At 40.1% G+C, this 24,237-nt stretch overlaps 1 long non-coding RNA gene across 1 annotated transcript in view; it reads left to right on the plus strand.

Moving 5' to 3' along the window:
- Positions 1-1,084: 1,084 nt before the first annotated feature.
- Positions 1,085-24,237, plus strand: part of LOC129636301 (uncharacterized) — a 63,926-nt gene continuing 40,773 nt past the window's right edge. Inside the window, exon 1 of the long non-coding RNA XR_008706861.1 lies at positions 1,085-1,200. This is a non-coding gene — a long non-coding RNA (uncharacterized LOC129636301). The remainder of the gene's footprint in view (positions 1,201-24,237) is intronic.

Below are 24,237 nucleotides of genomic sequence, written 5' to 3' on the forward strand. Positions count from 1 at the left end.
GTTTGATTTCAGCCCAGAATGGTTTATTTTGACATACAACTTATGTGGATATTCTAATGTCCATTATCTAATGGATGATAATGAATGATTAATGAAATTGTAACAAAATATTTGTTGTCTACTGAATTGCTCAAAGGATGATATAGATATGGGCTAATGAATCATTCCCTTCACACTGAAAAACAGATGAATTGGTGAATGTTTCCTCCTTAATTTAATCGTGCTGTCTTCAATACAGAAACCACAAGTAAGTTGTTAAAAATCACCATATAATCATTGCAAAGCCCAGTAGTTTAGCCAGAAATTTTTCCAAATAGGAAAGAAGATAGAGTTTTAAAAAGTGTATTTTTTGTCACTGAATAAGAACTTGACTTTTGTGAGCTACTCAGGGGAAAGACAAGTCTTTGTACCCAAGTACCTGTTATATTGTCAGATACTAGATCAAACCAGATACACAAATAAAAATCAATCAACCAGACAAGCAAATAACAAAAACAAGGTAGACCCTTGGCTTGCTATTATCAAGTCTGCTTCAAAAAGGAAGGCCTGGATATTCTTCACCATTCCTAGGTTTGACAATCACCCAAATGCCAAGGTAAGAATTTGGGGGCAGGGATATTCTTGAGTGCTTACCAATCAGCAGAGTTTCAAAGATTTGATGTCAATTAAGTGATAGATAAAAACCACCTTTCAAAAAAACCTACCACTAAAAGCTAACTAAGTACATTTTGTATGTTTGTTTGATTTAAAATTAAATGTGGAAAGTAAGAGGTAACCTTCTAATGTTTCTGTTCACTGTTTCCCCTTAGATGTCTATAAATTTTGCAGTAAGTGGGGTGATAGATATAGAGGCAGCCAGGGGCAGAAAATATGCAGCAACTTCTTCAAAGCAAAAGCTATTTTCTGTAACAAAGAATAAAAGTAGCATATTTCTTTGCCTCTCTGGCTCCCAATTTGCCTTGCTCTTCTCCATCTTCCCGGCCGCCTCCCTACCTCCTGTCACTTCAGTCTGCTCCTCCCTGCTCTCTTATTTTTGGCGTTCACATCCACTTCCCTTTATCCAAGACCAGGGAAGACTCTGGCTCTGTTAGTGGCCTACATCAGGGATTGTTGGTTGTTTAGTCGCTAAATCATGACCCACTCTTTTGAGACCCCATGGACTGCAGCCTGCCAGTCTCCTCTGTCCATGGGATTTCCCAGGTAAGAATACTGGACTGAGTTGCCATTTCTTTTTCCAGGGCATCTTCCCAAGCCAGGGACTGAACCCGAACCTCCTGCATTGCAGGTGAATTCTTTATTGCTGAGCCACTGGGGAAGCCCCATGTCAAGTATTAAATGAAATTAGATTAGAATTAGCTTTGATTAGATTTGAGCTTTTTGTGCTGGAATATTTTGTCTTCTCATTTCACTTTATGAAACTCTTGAAAATTAGATTAAATGTATTTACTTCTGGCATAACTTACATTTTATATGTTTAAAAAAGATTTTTAATATAACATACATTTTAAGCTGTATTTCTAGTATAACTTACACCTTCATGAGATGAGGATGCTGGACTGCAGGGAGGAATCAGGGGATGGTGTTTTTTCACCACTATCTATGCCTGAAATTTTCTTGGTGACAACAAGTTGGTGACTTACAAACAAAAAGTTTGTTAAGTTCTACAAAGTATAATCCTGATGAGTGCATTCCTGAGAAAATCCTTGGTTAGGAGCTGCCTTTTCTAACACTTGTTATATATCCTTGTTTTATTATCTGAGCCTCTAAATACTTGACTATTTTAACTTTTGCTGCTTTTCTCACTAGGGTAGATTTTAATGATCCTGAATATAATATTTTACATTTCATGGCATCCAATATAGGGTCTGAAGTTTTGGGACCCCCTCAAAAATGGCAATTGGGAGAAATAATTAAGATGCCATCAATTGAGATTTCTGGCCAAGGTGTTTGATCAGTCTAGTCTGTTGTTGCTGTTTAGTCACTAAGTTATGTCCGACTCTTTTGTGACCCCATAGACTGTAGCCTGCAAAGCTCCTTTGTACATGGTATTCCCCAGACAAGACTCCTTATCATTAATTCAGTTAATATATTTGACACCAGTAGGATGTTGAATACTGTGCAAGGAGCTGGTGAAAGAAGAAAAAAGGCATCAATTTTGTCCTCTACAGTTTACATGATAAAGAGAAGAAAAAATAAAAGGATAGAAAGGATAAAATAATGTGCAAGCACTGAACAGAGCAATGATTTTTACTTGCAAGATCTCGTGGAGAATAAATCAATTAACTCAGCTTAATTTCATAAATCTTTATGGACAGCAATTAAATGCCTTTTTCTGAGGCAGGGTGCTGGGGTTATGAGAGTCTATTAAGCCACCCTGCAAAGCTCTCATAGTCAAACCAGGGAACAGACGCATAAACAAATAACCAGTCAGTCATAAATGGAGGCATAAAAGAACAATGTCCATCTTTAGAAATTACAGAGGATGAGATGGTTGGATGGCATCACCAACTCGATGGACATGAGTTTGAGCAAACTCCGGGAGCTGGTGTGCTGCAGTCCATGGGGTCGCAGAGTCATACAAGACTGAGCGACTGAACTGAACTGAGCCAATATTCTTGTGTTATAAATATAAACAAGAGTAAGTGATTGGAAATGTCAGTATGGACCAGATGAGCGAGAACCTTGTATTTCATGTGAAGTATCTGAATTTTAACATTAAAGTATTATATTTTATGTTTAAGATTGACCAGTTCTATGATTAGAGTGACTCCAAAATGTTTATGCATAGTCTTATCATAAGACCTATGTTATGTGAGATATTTTCCATTTTAACCTAGTTTCTTTTGCTATATTCTATATTCTTTTAAGGTAATAAAAAATCTTGATTATCATACCATATCCATAGTAGCTGTAATGTAAATATTGTTTTAACTTAATTGATTATCAGCACACATTGTTTTAAAGGAAAAATATTTAATATAGATCAATTACATTAGTCTCTAAAAAGTTGTTTACAAAATAAGCAGTTATTTGCCAAGTTCAAACATGCTTTTTATTTCTCCAAGCAGATCTTTGCTGCAGATACAGCCTCAATTGTAAGCGTAATTGTTCCTATAATCCTAAAACTAGCAATGAATAAAAATGTGAAGAAGGAATAAACAAGGAATAGTTTGCTATTATTAAATAGACTGTTTTGATGGAAGATTTGGTGGAATGTTTATGTATCATCCAGGTGAGAAATTAAACTCTTTTATCCACTGCAGACATTTTTTTTAAGGAATTCTAATATCTGAATAATATCAGGAAATTCAAATGATGCACTTACCTTTCTCATGAATTTAAAAATCTTACTTTTAGCCAGTCACAATTCTGGCAGTTAAAAAACCAGGACCATCTAATAGTCCATTTTTGGTCATCTTTCTTAGGTCATCTAAAATGCTCAATCCTTGACTCAGACACTAGTTTAGCTGTTGATGGGCTCCTTAGGTTCCCATAGGATACATGCAGAAAATGCACACCAGGCAGATGCACAATCTTTATATTTGCCTGGGTTTCATCTCTGAGTTCCTGGCTGGGCTTCTACACTGCTGAGCTGCGTTACTTCATTATTCCGTGGGTGCAGTACAATGGTCCATTTGGCTAAGAGCAGACAGGAGAACGGAGAAGGCAATGGCACCCCACTCCAGTACTCTTGCCTGGAAAATCCCGTGGATGGAGGAGCCTGGTAGGCTGCAGTCCGTGGGGTCGCGAAGAGTCAGACACGACTGAGCGACTTCACTTTCACTTTTCGGTTTCATGCATTGGAGGAGGAAATGGCAACCCACTCCAGTGTTCTTGCCTGAAGAACCCCAGGGATGGGTAAGCCTGGTGGGCTGCTGTCTATGGGGTCGCACAGAGTCGGACTGTGCGACTTAGCAGCAGCAGCAGCAGACAGAAGGCTTGATCCTGCCTTCATTTTTCTGAACCCTCCCTTGGTCCCAGTCATTTTCTTTTCATATATTTATTTATATACATATTTATTTTCATAGAAGTATAATTGCTGTGTTAATTTCAGGTGTACAGCAAAGTGATTCAGTCATCACCATACATATATCTCTTTTTTTTTCAGATTTTTTTCTTATAGGTTATTATGAAATATTTGAGTATACAAAATATTGAGTATTCCTAGTGCTATCCAGTAGGTCCTTGTTGGTTAGCTATTAATATTTTATATATAGTAGTTATATATGTTAATCCCAAATGCCTACTTTATCCCTCCTCTCTCCCTTTCCCCTTTGATAACCATAAGCTTGTTTTCTACACTCTATTTTCAAAAAGAAGAGAGGACTCTTATGATACTGGCCACGTAGGAGAGAAGGAGAGGGAGAGCAGAGAACTATGTGAAGAAACTAAGTTTTAAAGGACTTGTCCCAGTCCTATACTCTTTATAATTCATTTCCCCTTTAAAGCTACACCCCTTAGTGCGAGCGTGCATTCTCAGCTGCTCAGTCATGTCAGACTCTTTGTGACCCCATGGCCTGTAGCCCGCCAAGCTCCTCTGTCCATGGGATTTCCCAGGCAAGAATACTGGGGAGGGTTGGGATCTTCTCAACCCAGGGATCGAACCTTTGTCTCCTGTATTGGCATTCAGACTCTTTACCACTGCACCACAGTGGGAAGCCACATGCCTTAGAGCAGTAGCCTAATTATGTGTCCTTGGAGTATTCCTCTCTTGGAGTAAGAGGACTCCTTGATTTAGCCTAAGAGATGAAAGAATGTGATCAGCTCAAAGACACGTAGAATTGGTTTCAGAAAAGACGTTCGAGGTGGTTCCCAAGCTTGACTTTGCCCCCATACCCCTAAAGAAAACAGCATATCCCATCAGTAACATTGAGTGTGGAGTCTGGTGAAGGACTTCTCCAGGTGAGAGCACGGAGAGGGGCCTCACAGGACTTTGTGGGGGTAACAAAGCATCTGCATCATTTAAAACACCAGTGCCAGGCAGGACATTCTGATTCACCACCTGGCACAGAGCTGGTTGGGGCAGAGAGCAAGGGGGGCATCAGTGGACTGTTGTTTTAAACAATCCACTAGAGGGGAGAACACAGGCTCAGAGAGCTAGTTAGTGGCCGACGAAGATGTAGAAACTGTAAGTCTCACCTTTTTAAATGATTTTGGTTGCACTCTACCGTGTCCTCATTAAAATCAGATTTTCTATAGCATTTTCCTGTGTCCAGTTAAAAAGAAGGATGAAGGAAGGAAAGAAGGGAGGGCACAAACAACAGTAAAATACAAAGGAACAAACACAGAGGGCATGACCCAGAGTCACCGGGTAACAAACTTCAGGTGAAATACTGCATTTGAGTGCTGTCATATGGCGATTGGACTCTGAAAATGAAAACTGGAGGGGCTGATAGATCAACCATTCAGAATGACAGGGGAAGATTTTCATCTCATACTGACTTTGTGGGCAAGAAGGACTTGTATTAGGGCAGGCTCTTGCTTATTTCAGTGTTTTTCCCCTGACAAGACCTCCATTTCTAAAACATGGACAACCTATCAAATCTTGTCCATTCTGAAGGGGTTGGAATTCTCAGGTTAGCGTTTTCTTCTTTTTCCTATAAGTGTCTTTTTTCTGTTTGAATGTAAACCGTCCAGAGGAAGCACTCAAGAGGAGTTTTGACAAGGGTTGGATGATAAGAGTAGGAAGATACTAACCGTGTGGGTAAACTGATTAAAAAGGGCTCCTTCTCGGATGTCCCAGTGGTCTAGTGGCTAAGACTCCACACTTCCAGTGCTGGGGGCATAGGTTCGATTCTTGGTCAGGGAACTAAGATCCCACATGCTACAGTGAAAGTGAAAGTTGCTCAGTCATGTCCGAATCTTTGGGACCATGGACTGTACAGTCCATGGAATTCTCCAGGCCAGAATGCTGGAGTGGGTAGACTTTCCCTTCTCCAGCAAATCTTCCCAAGCCAAGGATTGAACCTCAGAGCTTAAAACATCTGCCTCCAGTGCAGGAGACCCGGGTTCAAAGGAAATGGTGACCCACTCCAGTATTCTTGCCTGGAGAATCCCATGGACAGAGGAGCCTGGTAGGCTACAGTACATGGGGTCCCAAAGAGTCAGACACAACTGAGTGACTTCACTTTCTCCTGCATTGCAGGAGGATTTTTTACCAGCTGAGCCACCAGGGAAGCCCCACATGCTGAAGGATATGGTTAAAAAAAAAAAAAGGTTCCATCTGATAGTGGAGCAATTCCAGAATCCTAGGGAAACTGAAAATTAATTAAGGTTGGAAATGTTTAAAAAGAATATTTGCAGCCACAAAAAAGACACACTCTGCATTCCTGAGTTTGTTTAGTTTATTCTAGGCCTCCTAATAATCCTGAAGATGTCCAAAAATATCATTCAGTTCAGTTCAGTTCAGTCGCTCAGTCTTGTCCGACTCTTTGCGACCCCATGGATCACAGCACGCCAGGCCTCCCTGTCCATCACCAACTCCCAGAGTTCACTCAGACTCACGTCCATCGAGTCAGTGATGCCATCCAGCCATCTCATCCTCTGCCGTCCCCTTTTCCTCCTGCCCCCAATCCCTCCCAGCATCAGAGTCTTTTCCAATGAGTCAACTCTTCGCATGAGGTGGCCAAAGTACTGGAGTTTCAGCTTCAGCATCATTCCTTCCAAAGAAATCCCAGGGCTGATCTCCTTCAGAATGGACTGCTTGGATCTCCTTGCAGTCCAAGGGACTCTCAAGAGTCTTCTCCAACACCACAGTTCAAAAGCATCAATTCTTCGGCACTCAGCTTTCTTCACAGTCCAACTCTCACATCCATACATGACCACTGGGAAAACCATAGCCTTGATTAGACGGACCTTTGTTGGCAAAGTAATGTCTCTGCTTTTGAATATGCTATCTAGGTTGGTCATAACTTTCCTTCCAAGGTGTAAGCGTCTTTTAATTTCATGGCTGCAGTCACCATCTGCAGTGATTTTGGAGCCCAGAAAAATAAAGCCTGACACTGTTTCCATTGTTTCCCCATCTATTTCCCATGAAGTGATGGGACCAGATGCCATGATCTTCATTTTCGAACGCTGAGTTTTAAGCCAACATTTTCACTCTCCTCTTTCTCTTTCATGAAGAGGCTCTTTAGTTCCTCTTCACTTTCTGCCATAAGGGTGGTGTCATCTGCATATCTGAGGTTATTGATATTTCTTCCGGCAATCTTGATTCCAGTGTGTGCTTCTTCCAGCCCAGCATTTCTCATGATGTACTCTGCATAAAAGTTAAATAAGCATGGTGACAATATACAGCCTTGACGTACTCCTTTTCCTATTTGGAACCAGTCTGTTGTTCCATGTCCAGTTCTAACTGTTGCTTCCTGACCTGCATACAAATTTCTCAAGAGGCAGGTCAGGTGGTCTGGTATTCCCATCTCTCTCAGAATTTTCCACAGTTTATTGTGATCCACACAGTCAAAGGCTTTGGCATAGTCAATAAAGCAGAAATAGATGTTTTTCTTGAACTCTCTTGCTTTTTTGATGATCCAGCGGGTGTTAGCAATTTGGTCTCTGGTTCCTCTGCCTTTTCTAAAACCAGCTTAAACATCTGAAAGTTCATGGTTCACGTATTGCTGAAGCCTGGCTTGGAGAATTTCGAGCATTACTTTACTAGCGTGTGAGATGAGTGCAATTGTGTGGTTATTTGAGCATTCTTTGGCATTGCCTTTCTTTGGGATTGGAATGGAAACTGACCTTTACCAGTCCTATGGCCACTGCCGAGTTTTCCAAATTTGCTGGCATATTGAGTTCAGCACTTTCACAGCATCATCTTTCAGGATTTGAAATAGCTTAACTGGAATTCCATCACCTCCACTAGCTTTGTTCGTAATGATGCTTTCTAAGGCCCACTTGACTTCACATTCCAGGATGTCTGGCTCTAGGTGAGTGATCACACCATCGTGATTATCTGGGTCGTGAAGATCTTTTTTGTACAGTTCTTCTGTGTATTCTTGCCACCTCTTCTTAATATCTTCTGCTTCTGTTAGGTCCATACCATTTCTGTCCTTTATTGAGACCATCTTTGCATGAAATGTTCCCTTGGTATCTCTAATTTTCTTGAAGAGATCTCTAGTCTTTCCCATTCTGTTGTTTTCCTCTATTTCTTTGCATTGATCACTGAGGAAGGCTTTCTTATCTCTTCTTGCTATTCTTTGGAACTCTGCATTCAGATGTTTATATCTTTCCTTTTCTCCTTTGCTTTTCACTTCTCTTCTTTTCACAGCTATTTGTAAGGCCTCCCCAGACAGCCATTTTGCTCTTTTGCATTTCTTTTCCATGGGGATGGTCTTGATCCCTGTCTCCTGTACACTGTCACGAACCTCAGTCCATAGTTCATCAGGCACTCTATCTATCAGATCTAGTCCCTCAAATCTATTTCTCACTTCCACTGTATAATCATAAGGGATTTGATTGAGGTGATACCTGAATGGTCTAGTGGTTTTTCCCACTTTCTTCTATTTAAGTCTGAATTTGGCAATAAGGAGTTCATGATCTAAGCCACAGTCAGCTCCTGGTCTTGTTTTTGTTGACTGTATAGAGCTTCTCCATCTTTGGCTACAAAGAATATAATCAATCTGATTTCGGTGTTGACCATCTGGTGATGTCCATGTGTAGAGTCTTCTCTTGTGTTGTTGGAAGAGGGTGCTTGTTATGACCAGTGCATTTTCTTGGCAAAACTCTATTAGTCTTTGCCCTGCTTCATTCCGTATTCCAAGGCCAAATTTCCCTGTTATCCTGGGGGTTTCTTGACTTCCTACTTTTGCATTCCAGTCCCCTATAATGAAAAGGACATCTTTTTGGGGTGTTAGTTCTAAAAGGTCTTGTAGGTCTTCATAGAACCGTTCAACTTCAGCTTATTCAGCGTTATTGGTTGGGGTATAGACTTGGATTACTGTGATATTGAATGGTTTGCTTTGGAAATGAACAGAGATCATTCTGTCATTTTTGAGATTGCATCCAACTACTGCATTTCAGACTCTTTTGTTGACCATGATGGCTACTCCATTTCTTCTGAGGGATTCCTGCCCGCAGTAGTAGATACAATGGTCATCTGAGTTAAATTCACCCATTCCAGTCCATTTTAGTTCGCTGCTTCCTAGAATGTCGACGTTCACTCTTGCCATCTCTTGTTTGACCACTTCCAATTTGCCTTGATTCATGGACCTGACATTCCAGGTTCCTATGCAATATTGCTCTTTATAGCATCGGACCTTTCTTCTATCACCAGTCACATCCGCAACTGGGTATTGTTTTTCTTTGGCTCCATCTCTTCATTCTTTCTGGAGTTATTTCTCCACGGATCTCCAGTAGCATATTGGGCACCTACTGACCTGGGGAGTTTCTCTTTCAGTGTCCTATTATTTTGCCTTTTCATACTGTTCATGGGGTTCTCAAGGCAAGAATACTGAAGTGGTTTGCCATTCCCTTCTCCAGTGGACCACATTGTGTCAGACCTCTCCACCGTGACCCGCCGGTCTTGGGTGGCCCCATGGGCATGGCTTAGTTTCACTGAGTTAGACAAGGCTGTGGTCCTAGTATGATTAGACTGACTAGTTTTCTGTGAGTATGGTTTCAGTGTGTCTGCCCTCTGATGCCCTCTTGCAACATCTTACTTGGGTTTCTCTTACCTTGGGCGTGGGGTGTCTCTTCACGGCTGCTCCAGCAAAGCGCAGCTGCTCATTAGGTTTAATGTTTGCCTAGTCACTCAGATGTGTCTGACTCTTCGCAACCCCAGGGGCTATAGCCCGCCAGGCTCCTCTGTCCATGGGATTCTTCAGGCAAGAATCCTGGAGTGGGTTGCCATTCCCTTCTCCAAGGGATCTTCCCAACCCAGGGCTTGAATCTGTGTTTCCTGCATTGCAGGCAGATTCTTTACTGTCTGAGCCACCAGGGAAGCCCATCAGAAACTAACTGTGCTCTTATCACTTACATTTTCCTTCTTTCTGATGGGGACCAGGGTCCATCCAATGTCTCTATCCCTTGTCTAGAGAAAGCCTTCCCTTTTCATTGGAGGAGGGGGAGGGGTAGCTCTGCCTCCTTCCATGGGATTTGGTGTGCATGCCTCACCGGCATCCTATACTTCCCTATAATTTTCCCCTCTGCTCTCTTCTCTATTCCTGCTCCCATGCCTTACCCCCCCTAGCTTACCACAGGGATATACTCACCTCCTAAGCAAGGGCTATGGATTTTATCTCAATAATGTGAATTTGAACAAGGATACCCAAGGGCACAAGAGACCCAAGTTGAATATTCTCATGCTAGGAGGCTACAAGGTGGTCTGTGGCCCCTCTTGTTGACATCATCAAAGCTACCCCAGCACCTGGCTTTCCCAAGGTCTGACTCCTTTTTCTGACTCTTTGATCCCCTGTAGGTTTCAATGTCCCCTTCTCCTTTGTGGCTGAAATTAATCAGATTTTACTCTTTTAGTTCAAAAAAAATTTTTTTTAACTTTTAATTTTGTACTGGGGTTTGGCAGAGTAACAATCTTGTGATAATTTCAGGCAAATAGCAAAGGGATTCAGCCACACATATACATGTACCCAATCTCCCCCAAACTTGCCTCCCATCTAGGCTGCCATATAACATTGAGCAGAGTTTCATATGCTATACAGTAGATCCTTTTAAATATAGCAGTGTGTACATGTCCATTCCAAACTCCCTAACTACATATCCCTTCCCCCTATCCTTCCCCCTGGCAACCATACAGAAGAATCATTTTGTATACACATTTGCAGGAATAGAGAGGTTAAATCAAATCATACAACCCAAGATTTTTGTGGAAAGCTACATTTTCAAGAGATAGTTCTGTTGTTTATTGATGTGTTGGATTATTTGTCTTTCATATTTAATGTGGTCATCTTATTCTTTTATTCCTTTAGTTAAACCAACTCCAGTGACAGAAATAGAAGAATTTCCTTTGGCTACCTTGACGAAACACTCTACAGTCATATTAAGTGTATATACTGAAATTCACTATAAAATTCTGATTACCCTTTCTAGTGAACTTTGGAGTGGCAAGCATCTCTAAACTGTGATTGTTAGCATTTGAAAGGATTTTGTTCCACTTCTTTGGCCTCCTCAAAACACCATTTCTTCTTTACCACTCTGCATTAAAAGCTCAAGACGACTTTTTCACTCCCCAAAGTTTTTCTGAATGACATACTTGGTTTGAAATAGGCCCTTAGAGTAGGACAATGATTGGCCATAGATACTGGAGAGTGTCGGCTAATTCTTCCACTTTTGTTCTTGTGAATCAGCAAATGCATTTCTGTGTATGACCTTAAATCAAAAGTGAATGTTGGAGAAATTAAACACCATTAATAATTCAGCAAGTGGGATGCATAATTTTATCCTTCTTTACAAGATAACATGCTGATATTGCTATATTCAGTAAGGCTGATTTAAATAGATATGATTACAGAGTCTGAATTTAAGGAAATATTAATACTTCTCTTTACCTTCAGAAAAGAAACACTGAATTCTTTTTCTCCCCCATTAAAAAAAAAAAGTATTTCCAATAATGGAAACACCCAAGGATTCTGCTAGAGATGAAAATTTAACATTTAATTTTGGAGTTATCTTCTTCATTGCATGCTCCTTGCCTTATTCTTAGAATCCTAAGGATGAAAGCAATAGATGCACTTTTATGACAAATCTCTGCTAAATGCCAAACATAGTTGAAAAGAAATTCATAGAAAACTTCCTGGATAACCATTCTAATTCCTCTCATTTGTCTAGAAAATTTTTAGTAAAAGGAATTGTTAACTGAATAAATAAGACATGATTGTTCAATACCTCCTGCCTAATTTTTCTTTAGTAGGTTCACAGCTATTTCATTCAATCCCCAAAGTCTCTACTATTAAAAAAGATGAGTGAACTGCATATTGAAGCTTATTAGAGGTGTCTAAGCACAAAGAAAAAGAATCATTTCACATTTCTGAGCATTATTGTATTGCCTCTAGAGTGAGTTTTACTTTAACATAAATATCATTCCAATTTAATGGAAGTTAGGTAAAAGCAAATGTTATTATTGTGTTCCAAAATCTAGAGGCAAATAAAATACCCCAAATATAATATTTAGATGCAATTCTCCCCTTTCAAGGGTAAATAAGCTGACTTGTGCTTTCATTACAATCACACAGAAATATTTTTTCTTTTTGTTCCTTTCTATTATAAAATAAAATAAAGGTATTCCAAGATACTTTTAAAATAAAATATGTAATATTTGGAAAGTTATGTAATCTAGGTAATTTGCTTTGATCATACATACTGTCATCAAGCAGAACTTATAATGCTATATATTTTCTCACTAGATACAACATTTCAAAATCAAAATAAAAGTTTTTCTGCTAATATGTGGACTTATTTGGGCATTTTTTTAAGGGACCAATTGATTATTTTGTGATTGAATCAGATCAACTAAATTTTTTGTGAGGTTACTTCCTGGACTTGGAGAAATTGTGTGCAGAATGTAAGAAATAGCCTGCAAAGCTCAAGAACTGAGACTTACGTGTAAGAACTCTTTACAAACAGTATATTCATAGTTATCACTCCTTTACCTAAGTGAAAAGGATATATTTGTTTGGCTTATCATTTTTAATGACAATAATATAGTGTTTGGTTTGATAAATATTCAAATTCACTTCTTTGGATACAAAGAAGTTAAGTGGAATACAAGGAACTCTTTATTAGCCTGGAGGCAGTTTAACAATAATAGCCACTGGTTATCCAGCTCCCAGGTGGGCCAAGAACATCCCCAGTCATCTCCTCTCTTTATCTCCTTTAATCTTTTCAACAACTTGATGAGGAACATGGATTTATAAGCAACCTAAAATGTATAGCCTTTTCATACCATCCATGGGATTCACCACACAAGAATATTGCCTTCCTTGCACCATGGAAGGAAAGCTACAACAAATCTAGACAGTGTATTAAAAAGCAGAGACGTCATTTTGCCAACAAAAGTCTATATAGTCAAAGCTATATTTTTCTAGTAGTCATGTACAGATGTGAGAGTTGGACCATAAAGAAATCTGAGTGAGGAAGAATTGATTCCTTTGAACTGTGGTGTTGGAGGAGACTCTTGAGAGTCCCTTGGACTGCAAGGAGATCCAACAGTGCATCCTAAAGGAAATCAACCCTGAATATTCATTGGAAGGACTGATGCTGCAGCTGAAGGTCCAATTCTTTGGCCACCTGATGCAAACAGTCAGTTTGTTAGAAAAGACCCTGATGCTGGGAAAGATTGAAGGCCAAAGAATAAATGGGCAGCAGAAGATGAGATGGTAAGATAGCATCACTGACTCAATGGATATGAATTTGAACAAACTCCGGGAGATAGTGAAGGACAGGGAAGCCTGGCGTGCTGCAGTCCATGGGGTCATAAAAAGTCGGACACGACTTAGCGACTGAACAACAACAACCATGATAGGATATGCTAACACTTACTGAGTCTTCATGGTTTATGGTACTTCCAGCATTATTCTAATTGCTTCATTATCCTTATTTTAAAGACAGAGAACAGAGCATGTGTGTAAGAAGGTTAAGGAAGAAGACTAAGAGGGAAGTTGTGAAGTACGATGTTGTGGCCCTTCTAAAATGAAAATGAAAGTCATGTCTGACTCTTTATGACCCCATGGACTATACAGTCTGTGGAATTCTCTAGGTCAGAATACTGTAGTGGGTAGCCTTTTCCTTCTCCAGGGGTTCTTCCCGACCCAAGGATCAAACCCAGGTCTCCCGCACTGCAGGCAGATTCTTAACCAGCTGAGCCACAAGGGAAGCCCAAGAATAATGGGATGGGTGCTGCTGCTGCTGCTGCTAAGTTGCTTCAGTCGTGTCTGACTCTGTGCAACCCCATAGATGGCAGCCCACCAGGCTCCCCTGTCCCTGGGATTCTCCAGGCAAGAATACTGGAGTGGGTTGCCATTTCCTTCTCCAATGCATGAAAGTGAAAAGTGAAAGTGAAGTTGCTCAGTCGTGTCCGACTCTGAGCGACCCCAAGAACTGCAACCCACCAGGCTCCTTGGTCCATGGGATTTTCCAGGCAAGAGTACTGGAGTGGGGTGCCATTGCGTTCTCCAATGGCATGGGTAGCCTACCCCTTCTCTAGGGGATCTTCCCGACCCAGGAATCAAACCAGGTCTCCTGCACTGCAGGCAGATTCTTTACCAACTGAGCTATCAGGGAGCCCTGTGGCCCTTCTAAATCCGTGTGTAAAAGTCCTAACCACCAGTTTCGTTAAATGAGATATTATTTGGAGATAGGGCCTTTATAGGTATAATTAAAGTAAGCTCTAATCCATTATGACCTGTTGAAGTCCTTTAATGGACCAGAACCTGGTGGTCCGGAGTCGATGATAAGAAAGTAAAGGAGAGAAAGAGGCTGATATTCCTTGGTTTACACAGAAAGCCAATAAAGGCCCTGCATGGGGCTTGCTCTGTTCAGGATAGCCTCAGGCGCCCTCTTGATGGGGTGAAGGCGCAGAGCACCTTCTTGAGAGGGTCTTAGAAGCCTGGGCAGGAAAGTGAACTCAGAGAGCCTCTGCACTCCAGGGCATCAGTCTGAAAAAGAGAGGGAGCGAGCAAGCGAGTAAATCAGTGAGAGAGAGAGAGAGAGAGAGAGACACGGGGACCAGAGCTCTGATGGAGCAAAGGTGTTTTATTCAACATTGTGTAGGTATTTATACTGTCTTACAAGATAGCTATTTTCAGCAGCATCCATGTGAAAGAGAGAGTTGTAAATAACCACTTTTACCATATGGTTCATAAAAAGGAAGAGGGTACTTATCACCGTATAGAAAAACTAACGAAGGAAATGCCTGGATTCCTCAGTCCTGGGAGAGGCTTTCCTCTCCTCTTAATTTCTGAATATTCAGGAATTAATAAGGAGCAGAGAATTCCTGACAGATCCAAAACAACACACAGGAAGCCTCCTGTTAAATGCTTCCTGACAATGACCAGTGTCCTTATAAGAAGAAGAAATTTATACACAGACAAGTATGTGGGGAAGACCATATGAAAACCTGGGTAAAGATACACCACAGAGAAAGTAAACTTACCAATGGCTTGAGCTCAGACTTTTCCCTCCAGAATTATGAGAAAATAAATTTCTATTGTTTGAGTCACTGTCTATAGTACTTCTTTTTTCATTAGGGCAGTCCTAGTGCCTGGAAAATCCCATGGACGGAGGAGCCTGGAGGGCTGCAGTCCATGGTGTCGCTGAGGGTCGGACACAGCTGAACGACTTCACTTTTACTTCTCACTTTCATGCATTGGAGAAGGAAATGGTAACCCACTCCAATGTTCTTGCCAGGAGAATCCCAGGGATGGGGGAGCCTGGTGGGCTGCCGTCTATGGGGTCGCACAGAATCAGACATGACTGAAGTGACTTAGCAGCAGCAGTAAACTAATATAAGCCTAAGATAAGGGCTTAGGGTAACATGTAGAATAAATTGATTCCACAATCCCTATGACTAGTATCAATTGGAGATGCTATCTAAATAAATAGAATTGTTACTATTCAAGTGTATTAAGTCAACTGCGTTCCAAGCTCTTAGGCAGGAGAAACAGATAAATTAGATCTAGGACATTTCTTCTATCTGTTGACCAGTAAAGACTGCCAAGTGTTTTGGTGCTTAGATCAAAGAAGAAAGTGGCTATAAGATAAAAATTAATGGATTAATAATAATTAATTACCAAGTAAAAAGGCAGAAGAAACATAAACATTGAATAACCAATGAGAATCAATGCCAAAAAGGAAGAATTCAATAAATGAGAAATGCTTAATGAGAAGACACAAGATGCAAACTATGGTTGTTATTTCTTTCAGCAAAGGTCATTGTTTTTATAGATCGAGTTGAACTCTGAGAAAGTACCCTCCTTTTCTTTGCCCTGTTTGTTATTATAATGCATGGCCACTAGCATTCATCAGAGTTGAATTTTCAAGGGGACTTTCCAGAGTTACTTAAAACTTTGATTCTTGGTTCTTTTTTTTTTTTTGGTGGGAAGTGAAGATGATTAACTTTATCTGCCTTTCACTTACGCAGTTTTTTAAAAGATCAGAGACTATTTACCTGTGATATTTTCCATTTAGTCATCATCACCTCAGAGTAGTGAATTCCAAAGAGTGTCACCAAATTTCAGGTTCATAAGCTATTCATAGAAATTGTATTTATTTACTTAGAACTCCCTTTTGAGAAATGTGTGTTATATAACTAACTCCCACTGGCATACCAATATAAGTTCATTTCTTTCTTTTAACATCTAAAATGACAAAATCATTTAGTATATAAAATAATTTTATGAAATTATTGTTTAGTCTATATTAAGACAAAAAGTCAACTGACTGGAAGAATCTGAGTGATAAATCAATTAACTCAATTAACTATGAAGTTTCAAGGATCTGAACTGACATATTTAATTTGTGGCCAGCAAATAATAAGGATGTTGATTACTGATGATGTTGTGAGTATGTGAGCATTTGTTGAGTGTTTCCTAGGCTTTAGGCCATGAACTAAAACTTCTCAGAGGTTTTTTTGTGCTAATGTACATTGTGAACCTCCAATAACACACTGTAATATGTTTCCTTTCTTAAAATTATTTCACTAGGGAGAACCCTCTTTTGATGAACACGTAATAAGACTAACGCATGGAAGAGAACAGTTTGGGAAATAATGACTTAAACTCACATTTCACCTTATAATTAACATCAGATTTAAGTTGACCAACTGCATGTTAATAATTACAGAGTTAAATCTTTCTCAGGACTGGAGAGGATGGTATGTAAGCATCTTCTATCTTCTCACCAACATTTGGAAATACTCATAACAAGTGTTTGAGTTAGCTATGTTTGCATAACAAGCCCACCAGACTTTAGGGGCTTAAAACAGTAACAATCATTTATTTAACTCATGGGTTAATGACTCAGACTGGACTCAGCTGGGTGGTTATTCTGGTCTTTGCTGGGCTCATTCACATGGCTGCAGGCAAATATGGCTGCAGAGTGGAGTGTCTCTCACATGACTTGGTCATGATGCATAAGGTCAACTGGACTCTCCACCATATGGCCTCTCATCCTCCAGGAGGCTAACCCAGGGTTGCTCACATGATGGTTGAGACAGCATAGAAACCTGCAAAAACTCTTGAGGCCTAGGATTAAAACTGGCACACCATCACATTTTATAAGTCACAAATGCAGGCCAGCTGATGCAGAATTAGTTTAGGTTGGTCTTTTAACCTTACTTATAGTATATTTTGCCATGCATAAATATTTAAGTAGTAAAATTTGTCAATTAATAATTTATGAATCCTGGGCTTGGTGTCTTAGTTAGACTTGTTTATTTGATTATTTTTCTCTTAAAAATAACAGTTAAACTGTATAATAGATAGCCAGTGGGAATTTGCAGTATGACGCAGGGAGCTCAACCTGGTGCTTTGTGACAACCTAGAGGGGTGGCATGGGGTTGGAGGTGGGAGGGAGGTTCAAGAAGGATGGGACATATGTATATCTATGGCTGATTCATGTTGATGTATGGCAGAAACCAACACATATGGTAAAGCAATTATCCTCCAATTAAAAATTAAAAGTAAAACTCACACATTAAAAATCTTAATATGAGAAATTTAAAGCACTGACCTCAATGTGAAAGAGGACTCCTAAACTGACAAGCAATGGAAAAAAAAAAAACACCAAAAAAACCCCCCCAAAACTCAACAGATTTGCCCTTATAAAAATATAAAAGTGTCACTCTCAGCTGATCAAGTTGCCTTCTGTTTTACTAAGAAAATAAAGTCCAATTAGATGAAACTTTCAAGTTTCCACTACCATATCTACCGATATACCAGCACCTATGTCCATATCTATCTCCTCTCCCCTATGTCACTATGAATATGTCACTAAATGTCACTAAAGTCTTTCATTTATCTAGCAGATCCTTGGGTCTCTTTCCAAGTAAATATAGTGCTCCATTAAATCTTCTTTATTCTGAATCTTTTTCACCTCTCTCAACCTTTCTCATCAAAATAAAAACCAGTCACATTAGTCTCATCTCAAATAAAACTCTCATCCAGTTTCCCCTCTAGCTACTGCTGCTCCTCTTTGCAGCAAAACTCAACCTAAGTGTTGTCTTTACTTACTATTTCCAACGTCTTTCCTCCTATTTTCCTCTCAAACCCATTCCAAGAGGCTTTCACTAAAATTCTTCCTGCCAAGGTGATTGACAACTTTCATGTCATTATTTTTACGGCATGTCTGAATCTCAGTTACTGCTTTGTCCGATCAGTCACCAGCATTTGCCCAGCTGATTATTCTCTCTTCTTCAAACTATTTCTTTCCTTATATTTCAGGAATCTTCCAGCTTTCCTCCTCCCAGATGGCCACTTCTCAGACTCTTCTGCTGGTTGACATTCCCCAGAGTTCAGACTTCTCTCCTCTTCTCTTTCACGTCTACAATCATTCCCTGAGTCATCTCAGCTCACTGCATAGCCTTTTTTCTTTCACTTGACTATCTTTATGACCATTCCATCCTTCTAGTTACTCAGGCCAAAAATCTTTTTTTTTTTTTTTTTTTTGGTCCTCATTGACTTGTTTCACCTTCTAAAACCTTGCCTTGAGTAAATCCTGCCAACTCTTTCTCAATGTATATCTAGTGTCTGACCATTCCAAATTACTATCACCCTATTCTATCTCCTGTTTGGATTATTGTAATAGCTTTTCTATTGGTACCTGCTTCCACCTTTTAAAATATGGCACCCATAATGAGCCTGTAAGTCAAGTCATGGCACTTATGGATGTAAAATTTTGCAATGATCCATTTTTCATTCAAAAAAAGTGCATGCCACAGGCTAACAATGCTGCACTAGGTTTTTCGCCATCTGGATCCCTGTAACCTCTAATGGCATCTCAACCTTGATTGAGTCCAGCTGCATGAGTAGCTTTTTACCCTTCCTTAAACATAACTGTCAGAGAAGGCAATGGCAACCCACTCCAGTACTCTTGCCTGGAAAATCCCATGGACAGAGGAGACTGGTAGGCTGCCGTCCATGCGGTCGCTAAGAGTCGGACACGACTGAGCAACTTCACTTTCACTTTTCACTTTCATGCATTGGAGAAGGAAATGGCAACCCACTCCAGTGTTCTTGCCTGGAGAATCCCAGGGACGAGGGAGCCTGGTGGGCTGACGTCTATGGGGTCACACAGAGTCGGACACGACTGAAGCGACTTAGCAGCAGCAGCAGCAAACATAACTGTCTTGTCTCATCTGTTGACTCTGTACTCACTGTTTCTTCTGCCTGGCTAGCCCTACCTCTCCTTCAAGTTTTTGCTCAGGTGTCATCCCTCGGACCACCCCACTAAAAGCTGCAGTCACCATCACTAGCATCTTTATCTCCTCTGTATCATTTTTATTCATAGCATCACTATCTTCTAACATAAAATCTGTTACTTTAAAAAAATCCTGTTGTCTTTCTCCCTCAACTGGAATACAAACTTCATGAACTCCAGGATTTTTGACTATTTTTTTTTAGTTTCAGAAAGGCTGGATTTTTTTTTTTTCCCCACTGTTTTTCATTTCTGTGTCACAGGGCTTAGAACAGTGTGAAATCCAAAGCAAGATTTCAACAATTATTTCATGAATGTATGTCAAATGGTACTCTGAATAAAATTAAGACAGAAATAAAAATTGGGGAAATGGTTTAAAATGCATTAGTTTATTAATATATTTGAGATGTATTTGTTTAAAGAGCAATAAAAATACCAACATCTCTATTTAAAAAATAAAATCATACTTTAAATAATTTACAAAAATAAATTATATGTACAAAACAATGGAACCTCAGTGTATAAAAAAATTCAATTACAATAATCAAATTGTATATATATTTATTAATTTTGCAGAGAGATAAAATTTGTGATATTCAAGTACATCAAGTTTGTGAAGAAATGGATCCTTTGATATATTTCTTATGGGCATCACAAATCTTTTAATCAATTTTGTAATACATGTTAAAAAGCTTATACATGATATTTAAAGATTTAGATCACAAAAGTCTACTTTTAGAGACACCTAAAAGTAGTCAGTTGTTCCTATTTGGAACAACAGACTGGTTCCAAATAGGAAAAGGAGTACGTCAAGGCTGTATATTGTCACCCTGCTTATTTAACTTATATGCAGAGTACATCATCAGAAACGCTGGACTGGAAGAAACACAAGCTGGAATCAAGGTTGCTGGAAGAAATATCAATAACCTCGGATATGCAGATGACACCATCCTTATGGCAGAAAGTGAAGAGGAACTCAAAAGCCTCTCGATGAAAGTGAAAGTGGAGAGTGAAAAAGTTGGCTTAAAGCTCAACATTCAGAAAACGAAGATCATGGCATCTGGTCCCATCACTTGATGGGAAATAGATGGGGAAACAGTGGAAACAGTGTCAGACTTTATTTTTCTGGGCTCCAAAATCACTGCAGATGGTGACTGCAGCCATGAAATTAAAAGACGCTTACTCCTTGGAAGGAAAGTTATGTCCAACCTAGACAGCATATTCAAAAGCAGAGACATTACTTTGCCAACAAAGGTTTGTCTAGTCAAGGCTATGGCTTTTCCTGTGGTCATGTATGGATGTGAGAGTTGGACTGTGAAGAAGGCTGAGCGCCGAAGAACTGATGCTTTTGAACTGTGGTGTTGGAGAAGACTCTTGAGAGTCCCTTGGACAGCAAGGAAATCCAACCAATCCGTTCTGAAGGAGATCAGCCCTGGGATTTCTTTGGAAGGAATGATGCTAAAGCTGAAACTCCAGTACTTTGGCCACCTCATGCGAAGAGTTGACTCATTCGAAAAGACCCTGATGCTGGGAGGGATTGGGGGCAGGAGGAGAAGGGGACAACAGGGGATGAGATGGCTGGATGGCATCACTGACTCAAAGGACTTGAGTCTGAGTGAACTCTGGGAGTTGGTGATGGACAGGGAGGCCTGGCGTGCTGCGATTCATGGGCTTGCAGAGTCAGACACAACTGAGCGACTGAACTGACTGAACTGAGAAATGTATAAGAGAAATAAACAAACATATTACCCCTCTATATATCTACAGTAGGAAATGGATTAAAACATAGTATAACTATATAATTAAATATTATATAGTTATTAAAAACAAACCTTATAAGAAAATGTACTACAATAAGATAGTTTTTATAGCAATGATCTTGACCTTCTCTATCTGTAAACTCAATCTTAAATTTAACCCTTACAATTTAAATATATAATCATAGTCACAGTTTTGCAAGAAAAATTAAATGTCTATATGCATATAAAAATTGGAAGGGAAACAACAGCATTTTAACAGTGGTTTAGAGTACTGTCATAGCTCTAGGAATTGATCTTATTTCCTATTGTTGTTCTTGTTAAGTTGCTATGTCATGTACGACTCCTTTGCAGTCCCATGGATTATAGCTCACCAGGCTCCTCTGTCCAAGAGATTTCTCAGGCAAGAACACTGGAGTGGATTACCAGTTCCTTTTCTAGGAGATCTTCCTGATCTAGGGATTGAACCTCCAGCTCTTGCATTGGCAGGTGGATTCTTTACTACTGAGCCACCAGGGAAGCCTGCCTTATTTCCTATACATTTCCCAATCCTCTGAATATGAAAATTAGCACATATTTCTGATCATTATTCAAAACAAACACAATTTAAATAGTCTTAATAAAAATATTTATAGTTTTCCATCTGTTTTCCTAGTCAGCTATAGATGGTCTTCTGTCTCCCTGCAGAGTATCTGCTTACAACACTCTTCCCTTATTGATGTACTGATTCTACTAAGTGGAATTTAAATTTCCCTAGGTGGGTAGGACAGGTACCTTGTGAAACCAAAACTGCCAGTATCTACATCTAATTTTTAATTAAGTACAGTAATTCCTAGCCAGTACCAGCTGTTATCATGTTTCTTCTATTCTGTGCCTTGATAAATAGCTTAAGGAATGTTATGTAAAAAACATAATCATGCAAAAATCTTCTCACTTTCAAAATAAGCTTTGGAAATAAAACCTCTTTGAATTCGCACTTTCTTGAAAAGCTGTGACTGGATGCTTGTTGAGAAGAACCAACACTCTCCCACACCCCACACACACACACCCCACACCCCAAAGATATTTTTCTTCCATAACACCTTTGCAACATCGGATTAAAGCACTTTTCAAATATTAATGAAAACTCCTGTTCAGTTCAGTCACTCAGTCATGTCCAACTCTTTGTGACCCCAAGGATTTCAGAATGCCAGGCTTCCCTGGCCATCACCAACTCCCGGAGCTTACTCAAACTCACATCCATCGAGGCAGTGATGCCATCCAACCATCTCATCCTCTGTCATCCCCTTTTCCTCCTGCCTCCAATCTTTCCCAGCATCAGGGTCTTTTCCAGTGAGTCAATTCTTCACATCAGGTAACCAAAGTATTGGAGCTTCAGCTTCAGCATCAGTCCTTCCAATGAATATTGAGGACTGATTTCCTTTAGGATAGACTGGTTGGATCTCCTTGCAGTCCAAGGGACTCTCAGGAGTCTTCTCCAACACTACAGTTCAAAAGCATCAATTCTTTGATGTTCAGCTTTCTTTATAGTCCAACTCTCACATCCATACATGACTACCGGAAAAACCATAGCTTTGACTAGATGGACCTTTGTTAGCAAAGTAATATCTCTGCTTTTGAATATGCTGTCTATGTTGGTCATAGCTTTTCTTCTAAGGAGCAAGAATCTTTTAATTTCATGGCTGCAGTCACCATCTGCAGTGATTTTGGAGCCCAAGAAAATAAAGTCTCACTGTTTCCATTGTTTCCCCATCTATTTTCCTTGAAGTGATGGGACCAGATGACATGATCTTAGTTTTCTGAAGGTTAAGTTCACCTTCATCAAGAGGCTCTTTAGTTCCTCTTCACTTTCTGCCATTCAGATCAGATCAGATCAGATCAGTCACTCAGTCGTGTCCGACTCTTTGCCACCCCATGAATCGCAGCACGCCAGGCCTCCCTGTCCATCACCAACTCCCAGAGTTCACTCAGACTCACGTCCATCAAGTCAGTGATGCCATCCAGCCATCTCATCCCCTGTCGTCCCCTTCTCCTCCTGCCCCCAATCCCTCCCAGCATCAAAGACTTTTCCAATGAGTCAACTCTTCACATGAGGTGGCCAAAGTACTGGAGTTTCAGCTTTAGCATCATCCTTCCAAAGAAATCCCAGGGCTGATCTCCTTCAGAATGGACTGGTTGGGTCTACTTGCAGTCCAAGGGACTCTCAAGAGTCTTCTCCAACACCACAGTTCAAAAGCATCAATTCTTCGGCCTTTAGGGTGGTGTTATCTGCATATCTGAGGTTATTGATATTTTCTCCCAGCCATCTTGATTCCAGCTTGTGCTTCATCAAGCCTGGAATTTCTCATGATATACTCTGCATAAAAGTTAAATAAGCAGGATGACAATATACAGCCTTGAGATACTCCTACCCATTTTGAAACCAGTCTGTTTTTCCATGTCCAGTTCTAACTGTTGCTTCTTGATCTGCATACAGATTTCTCAGGAGGCAAGTCAGGTGGTCTGGTATTCCCATCTCTTGAAGCATTTTCCACAGTTTTTTGTGATCCACACAGTCAAAGGATTAGGCGTAGTCAATAAATCAGATGCTTTTCTGGAACTTTCTTGCTTTTTCGATGAACCAACGGATGTCGGCAGTTTGATCTCTGGTCCTCTGTCTTTTTAAAATCCAGCTTGAATATTAGGAAGTTCATGCTTCATGTACTGTTGAAGCCTGGCTTGGAGGATTTTGAGCATTACTCTACTAGCATGTCAGATGAGTGCAATCATGTGATAGTTTGAACATTCTTTGGCATTGCCGTTTTTGGGGATTGGAATGGAAACTGACCTTTTCCAGTCCTGTGGCCACTGCTGAGCTTTCCAGATTTGCTGGCATATTGAGTGCAGCACTTTCACAGCATCATCTTTTAGGATTTGAAATAGCTCAACTGGAATTCCATCACCTCCACTAGCTTTGTTCATAGTGATGCTTCTTAAGGCCCACTTGACTTCACATTCCAGGATGTCTGGCTCTAGGTGAGTGATCAAACCTTGGGGTTATCTGAGATCTTTCTTGTATAGTTTTTCTGTGTGTTCTTGCCTCCTCTTCCTAATATCTCCTGCTTCTGTTATGTCCATACTA

Source organism: Bubalus kerabau, chromosome 21 (genome assembly GCF_029407905.1).
Source record: "Bubalus kerabau isolate K-KA32 ecotype Philippines breed swamp buffalo chromosome 21, PCC_UOA_SB_1v2, whole genome shotgun sequence".
In the NCBI taxonomy this organism is placed as follows: domain Eukaryota; kingdom Metazoa; phylum Chordata; class Mammalia; order Artiodactyla; family Bovidae; genus Bubalus; species Bubalus kerabau.